The sequence below is a fragment of the Cynocephalus volans genome, chromosome 5 (assembly GCF_027409185.1).
Source record: "Cynocephalus volans isolate mCynVol1 chromosome 5, mCynVol1.pri, whole genome shotgun sequence".
Lineage (NCBI taxonomy): Eukaryota > Metazoa > Chordata > Mammalia > Dermoptera > Cynocephalidae > Cynocephalus > Cynocephalus volans.
In genome coordinates this window covers 19,287,178-19,295,010 of record NC_084464.1, presented here as the reverse complement: position 1 = coordinate 19,295,010, position 7,833 = coordinate 19,287,178, and the positions used below count along the sequence as shown (strand labels likewise).

Below are 7,833 nucleotides of genomic sequence, written 5' to 3'. Positions count from 1 at the left end.
GGCGAGGGCTCCAGAGAGATGGCAAACTACCTCTGCAGTGAAGTTTGTGTTGGAGGGTCTCCAAATGAGAGGGGGGAGGATATGGGAGGTAGGCAGGGTAAAAGGATTTTACAATAATACTGCTTAGGCGTGTACATTTTAAGATAACTACTATACCTTGTCTATCCTTGGCCCTAATCTTGAATAACTGCATGTTCATGCAAAATACAATTTCTACTTTATAGGAATAAGAGCAGTCTGTTAGGAAAAGCATATTCTTAGGGGAAGACAGAAAGATAGCTCTCTCGTAAGTGCTATTTTACTTGGTAAGTCTTTTGGCTACATCACTATATGCTATTTCAACCTCCTGACCACTGGGACAGGTATTGGTGAACTCATCCCTACTATAGGCCTTAGTTAAGTATCTCCAGATGCCAGTCATTCCTTTTGGGATGTCAAAGTTGCGATATTTTTTGGCCACCACCTTGACAATGTGCAGTTTGGGCAGCAGGTTGCCATCAGCTAATGTCATTTCATTGCCGTCCAGAAATTTACGTGTAGAAAACTTAATGTCCTCCATAGTAGTCTCATCAAGGTCATCAGGTGGGGAGAATTCAGATATTCATCCAGTTTCCGCAGTGTTTTCAAGAGACCCCTCTCCAGTGCTTCGTTAGCCTCTGGCCTTGAATTCCTGATATATGCAGAGAATTTGGCAAAGATGTCCATTCCAGCAGTGTTTGATGCGGGGTGTTCTGGTGAAAGCGTTAAGTACTTGGGAGGGCATGAGACATCTTCAAGAAATTCCTCGATCTTATTGACATCCGTTTTGACTTCATTGTTAAAAGTTATAAATGGCGGGTGGGTCCCAGGAGCCGAGTTCTGCAGGTCTGCAGGCTTCCTTTTCAGGTCAACGGTTGTGACACTAAATACAACGCCTTTGAGCCAAAGAATCATGAAGAGCCTCTGGGAAAAGGGGCGTTTTCCTACGCTTTCCCCATCACTGCCAGCCTTGAGGAAGAGCTCGAGGAGGGGCTCTTTGTCCTCCTCCTTCCCTCTGTTCAGCGGCATCGACAACGCCTTGGCCGGCTCGGCTGTGCTCCGCGGGCGGCGGCGGCGGCGGCGGCGGCTGCTTCTGCTCCGGGGTCGCTGCTGCTGCTGCTTCTGCTCCGGGGTCGCTGCGGCGGCTGCTGCTGCTCCGGGGTCGTTGCGGCGGCTGCTTCTGCTCCGGGGTCGCTGCTGCTGCTGCTGCTTCTGCTCCGGGGTCGCTGCGACGGCTGCTGCTGCTCCGGGTCGCTGCGGCTGCTGCTGCTGCTCCGGGGTCGCTGCTGCTGCTGCTGCTCCGGGGTCGCGGTGGCTGCTGCTGCTGCTCCGGGGTCGCTGTGGCTGCTGCTGCTGCTGCTCCGGTGTCGCTGCTGCTGCTGCTGCTTCTGCTCCGGGGTCGCTGTGGCTGCTGCTGCTGCTCCGGGGTCGTGGTGGCTGCTGCTGCTGCTCCGGGGTCGCTGTGGCTGCTGCTGCTGCTGCTGCTGCTCCGGGGTCGCTGTGGCTGCTGCTGCTGCTCCGGGGTCGCTGTGGCTGCTGCTGCTGCTGCTCCGGGGTCGCGGTGGATGCTGGCTCCCGCCGCGCTGCGCTCGCTGGACAGTCCCGGCGTGGAGCTGGCTGCGGCCTCGGCTGCACAGCACCGCCCCAAGCCCCGCGCGCGACCTTTTTTTTTTTTTTTAAGATTTAACTAAGTTAAGATGAGGTCATCAGTATGGGCCCTAATCCAGTATGACCAGTGGTTTTTTTTTTTTTTTTTTGGTAAAGGGAAATTTGGAGACAGAGACAGACACACACAGAGGGAAGGTGACATGAAGACACACAAGAAGAACACCACGTGGAGATGAGGATTGGAGGGACGCGTGTACAGGACAAGGAACCCCTGGCGCTACCGGAAGCCGGGAGAAAGGCACAGACCCCCGCACCATCAGAGGGAGCCTGGTGCCCCAACACATCGATTTGGACCTTCCCGCCTCTAGAACTGAGACAACAAATTTCTGTTGTTTTAAGCCACTATGTTTGTGGTACTTTCTTATGGAAGTCCTAGGAAACTAATAACAATATTCTTAGTCAAATAATGTTTCTATTGATTTGCAACACCCCAGCCCCAAATCTTGAATGATAGATTGGTTGAGTAATATGTTTTATTAATTTTCTCTCAGAATTTTGAATGTGTTGTTCAATTGTCTTCAGTCCTCTGCTGACTCTGTCTGCAGTAGCATTATACTGTGTCCACGTGCATTAGTCTAACTTTGTCCTGCTCAGAATTTCTGTTCCCTTAATCTGAGCGTTCACGTCTTCCGATGCGTCTGAGAGATTCATAGCTGTTATCTCTTCACGTAATGTCTTTCTCTCCTTCCCTCTATTCTGCACTTCTGGAAATTGTATAAGAGGTGTGTTAGACCTCCTCTTCTCTGTCTGTTCAAGTCACTTCACTTTTTCCATCTTTTTATCTATTAGTGTTGCAGTCTAAGAAGTTTCCTCAGATCTGGCTAGAAGTTCATTAGTTTTCTACTCAGAGGGTCTAATCTTTGTGTAATATACCTTTTGAATTTTTAATTTCAACTACTATATATTTTTTTTCCATCATAGGAATTCTATTGAAGATTTTTAGAATTACAATTTTGAACAGAGTTTGGAGGAAGATAAATTTCTTATTAGTTCTCTAATAGAGATTTTTATCTCCATCTTTTATCTTTATCTAATGGACAGATTTTTTGTGTGTGTAGTCTATGCCTTTTAGACACACTTTGAGTATCCTACATTTATGCAGGAGACTGTCTTTCAACACTCTATACCTGCTGGTCCCAAGGCCTCATTCATATCCTGAATGGCCACTAAAAATCCAAACCTTTAGATCAATGAGATTGAGAGTCTGTTCTCCCCTCTCCTTGGTAGCCACAGCCTCAGGTTACCCACTTCCCTCTCTGGTTTCTAATCTTGTCTTTATTTCTGGTACTCAAGAAGATGCCTTTTGTTCTTGAGTGTTTATGCATGGAAACACCTTTTGCTCATATCTTACCTAGATTCCCAGGTGTCTATAGAACAAATTCTAAAAATAAAATATGCCTTTGACTCCTGGTTCTGGCAGGATGGTGGAGTGAGATAAGATGAACTCTTACCTTAGTTCATCACCTGCCAGAACCATGAGTCAAAAGGCATATTTTTTGGCACATTTTTTACAAAGAATTAAGCCTATTGGCTATTGCTGAATACTATCAACAAAGGAGGCAATGTTTTCCATCTGAAATATTTCCAGGATAAATGTCAGAAATCAATATGTTCCAAATGCCTTTACCAAGGAATTACTCAAAATCTTTGAAAAAGATGCTCAAAAGTTATGAGCCTAAGTCTGGAGTCCATAATTGAATTTGCCTTAACAAGATTCTCACAGTGACCCAAACAAGGGAATTATTACTACCTTATTTTCCATGAGGGGACTGAGCCTTAGACTTGTCAGTTAACTCATTGTGTCTGACCCCCTTCACCTTACAGTTGAGAAAAACCGATGTCAAGATGGGGAATTCTTTGGAGCAAGATCTAAGGGATAGTATCTTGAAATGGTACTGCGACATCTGGAGTGATACACCTTTGGCCCTACTCCCTCAGGAGACTTCTCAAACACCTATAAGCAACTCTTCCACCTTAACCTTCAGGAGTTTGTCTCCTGGCCCAGCCTGATGTCAAAGGTAAGCCACCCTTGATGCTATAACATTGTGCCCTCATTCAGAAATCTGTTAGCAGCGTAGGCTTACAGATGTGTAAAGTGGGCAATTCCTCTGCAGACTTGGGGCTTCTCAATGAATGGGGCCTTGTATGACTTTCAGTTCTTTTTGTACAGGAGTAGATGACTGTCTTAGTCTGTTTCCGTTGCTTATAACATAAATACTTGAAACTGGGTGATTTATAAAGAAAACAGAATTTATTGCTTATTCTTCAGAGGCTGGGACGTCTGAAGTCCAAGGAATACAAGTGGTGACAGTGACCCAGGGGTCTCACATTGCAAGATGGTGGAGGCAGAGAAACAGAGGGAGACTAACCTCCTCATTCACTCTCCTTTTAAAGCCCTCCGAGACATGCCCATGACCACCATTTTTAATCCATTCACTATGGCATGGTCCTGCAATCTAGTCACGTCTTCAAGGCCCCACCTTTCAATGACCATAATAGGATTTCCTAACTTCTTCAACACTGTCACAGTGGGGGTCAAGTTTTGGGGAGACACTCAATCCAAGGCAATGATCATCTCTCTCCTTTTTATGGAAGCCCACTTCTCCCACTCACAGTGTAAGTATAGAGATGCACCTATCTTAGACTTGTATTTTAAATGGAATGAATTAAATATCTTAAATGTCCCCATATCAGTTACATACACAATGCACATGTATGTGTTTTTGTGAGTTTATTTCTTTTATTACAGAATTGCATTGCTTGAAAACTTGCTTTTTTACCTGTCAGTCTCCCGCTAACTGCCAGGAGAGTGACCGGCAGCAGAATTGTGTGCTTAGTGGGAAAACTTGATGCTACTGGGTAGCGCCTAGTGGAATGAGCAGACTTTGAGCAACAGCATTTTTATTCCGGAAGCAAAACGCCTCAGATGACTTCTCTTTCTTGTCAAGTTTTCTATATTTTGGTGCTTTTCTTGTTTTTGTTTTCATCCTAAATTTTGTACTTTTCTTATATTCACTGAATACGAAATAGCCTAGCATATTCCTTTGGGGAGCCAGAATTTTGCTAGGTGAAAGCAAGGGACAGATGTAATTCAGTGACATTTTGTCAAGCTGCGAAAGAGTAAATTTTCCTTGACTGTGGCAGGAGGTAATTATTTTTTGTTCATTTGTTTCTGACACAGGGGAAGAAAATTTGGGGTTGCTGTATCAACTAGTCCAAGATACTTTGGGTTCTGTTTGGCAGGAACAAAAACACATTTTATCATTGGAGCTATCGCCAGCCTTTGCCTTTCCCGACAGACTTGATGCAGTTTTTAACACTATGTCTATTTTTGTGACCTCATCTCTTAGTGGTTCTCTTCCCTCTCCCTGAAAATGTCCTCGATGTACTTCTTCATCCTCTGACATTTTGTATTTTAGATTCATCTTTTGTAGGAATTTTGGAAATGTCATACACACAAAGATTTTGTCATTTACCAATGGAATTACTATGCTTGGCCACTTAGCCATCTCTTCGCTGGCTCTTGTGGTTGTTTCAAGTCAGCAAGCCATAAAAAATCTTTCTCTCTCTGAAACACAGCGATTTGGAAGATAATCGAATGGTGACTAGGGGCAGAAATGCCAGTCTGAGGAAGTATGCCACAGTCTCTCTTGCATTTACAACCTTCCTCAAAGCGAGTGTCAGACAAGTAGGAAAAGAAGATAGATTCATCCCATCTCAAGCCTGGTCTCATTTGCACGGTGCAGGCTGCCTCATTGTCTGCTGGGGGCTGAGACTGGTCCTACTGATGCTCTGTTTTGAGAAATTCCAGCAGCTCTGCATTTAGAGTTTTTAACCATCCTATTTTGGCATAGGATTCTCGACAAAATTATTTATTAAGACCTGCTAAAACTGTTTCTCTCAAGAGTCCCACAGGAGAAAAAGCCCACCAGGCGAGTGGGGCAATACAATTGATGTCATCATTTAACATTTTACATCAGAGGAAAAGCCAGATGCAAGAGCCTTACCTTGCAGCAAGACCCGGCTGCTCCCTTGAAGTCCTTAGTTACTTCTGTGGGTACCAGGCTTAGCTCTGTTGTCCTTTTTACAGACATTTAGGTCTGCAATGAAGGGTTGGCTTGGAGCTCTACAGCACTCATGAGAATGAGGGAAGATAAAAGAGAAATTGACAACGAGGTATAATGAAAAGGTTTGCCTTTGGAACCACAACACAATTTGATGTTTTCCTTAAACATTTTGTCAGATTAACTAGGAGTTAGATGGACACCATATTACACATGCTCTGGCTGATTAAATTCACAGAGGTGAGTGGCTTTTGAAGTGTGGCCCCATAAAATACGACTCACTATATTAGCTACTGATCTCCCAACAATTAAAATGTCACTTGTTTTAGAAATGACCAGATCACACATGTGATAAGACTTTTTCCCACTTCATTTTCTATCACCTCCCCCGCTTCAATCTTATAAATTGGTAGAGAAACTTTGAGAAAAAAAATCATTTAAATAGATGGATAGCTGATAGGACATAAACGTTCTTATTCTTTACAATGACCAGAGATCAAGATCTATTTCTACCCTCAAAATGCTCCCCAGACTCTTTTCTTCCTTTTAACTTGCTGACTTCATTGGAGGTTCCTTTTTATTGTTGACTCTTTTTTTTTTCCAACTTCTCAAATCTTGACAGCATTTGCCTGCTTTTCCATATTCATTTAAGTTAAGAAGAATCTTGAATCTCACTTGTCCTGACTTAATTCCATCAGCCAGGTCATCTGTGACAATGACTGTATCCCCACCAGAGGAAGTGCCTTTTGGGGTCTCACTACTGATTTAGTTTCCTGTGATACAAATGATGTCTCTTAATTTGGTTAGAGCTTATGTTGACACAAGTGTTCATTAGGACACCCGTTTGCTGGCAATTCAATTTTAAATTAAATACACTTTGTTTTAAATTTTATTACTTTTAAACGACTGTATCTATTGTCTTTAATGACCCTATTATACAGTTATGAAGGTAAACAGATTTCTTTAGTAAACATCAAACATTTTATGTTAACCACAGTGGCAGAAACCAGACCGGTCAGTCGTATTCCATGCTACCTTCCACACCATCATGGATTTTTATCTCTAGTTTTGTTCATTAGCTACATGTGACACCGGTCATAGGTTTCACGGATGTTTGCTCACACATCCCTGATGACATCCTTAGGAAGGAGATGCTAGAATGATCATGACTGTGCCGAAGGGGAGACTGGGGAGGTCCTGAGAATCACAGTGGCTTGTCCAGGGTCACATAAGTGATAAGAAGGAGGTGCTGGGGCTGAACCTACATGAATCTCCTCCAAGCTGTGAAGCTGGCTGCACCCAGGCCTTGCACAGGGGTGCGGTCAGGCAGTGTTGGTGGAAGTGTGGGCAACAGAGAGAGGTCATGGGGAAGGAGGGTCAGCAGTCAGGTACCCAGAGGGGCACTTGCAGTCTTGTACACAGAGGAGGGGTTCAGGAAATGAGGTACCAGGAAGTGACCTCACTTCCTTGAGAACAGACCCCAACAGAACTCGGAACTCGGTAACCTGGCACCCACATTCTATACACAGCCCCTTCCCCAGCTCACTTGGCCACAGGCAGAGTGAGATGTTGTGCTGTATCCCGAGGTCCCGGGGCAGTAGCCCCAGGCAGCCCTGTGCTGAGAGGCTTGTCCGCTGCTTCCGGCGCTGGGTCAGCCCTCGCCCTGGACTCCGGTGGCCGTTTGGCAGGAGGTCCCCAAAGGTAATGTCAGGTGTCCCAGGGGAGGGCGGGCCAGGCCAGGCCAGCACTGTGAGCCTCCCTGGGTGACCGCACACCTTCCTCCTGCGTGTGGGGGGAATGGGGACATGGGACAACCTCCCTGGGCAGAGGCAGAGGGTGGGGTGTTTATAAACCTGCTGGTCCTGGTGTGTTCACACCTCAGGTCATGGCCAGAGGGTGAAAGGGGACTGCCGGGGTGGCAACCACCACCCTGTACATTAACCCTGGACCCTCAGGCTCACTTCTCATGTCCTCCCTGGGGTTAAGACTGGCCTCCAGCCCCTTCCGTCCTGGGTGTTCACGGTGCTGTCACTGTGCATCTCTTCCCTGTCCTATCCTAGAGTGAAGAGAAGTCTTCCCTAAG

General features: G+C 45.5%; 1 pseudogene; it reads right to left on the bottom strand.

Moving 5' to 3' along the window:
• Positions 1-298: 298 nt before the first annotated feature.
• Positions 299-1,050, bottom strand: LOC134378772 (chloride intracellular channel protein 4-like; annotated as a pseudogene).
• Positions 1,051-7,833: the final 6,783 nt, after the last annotated feature.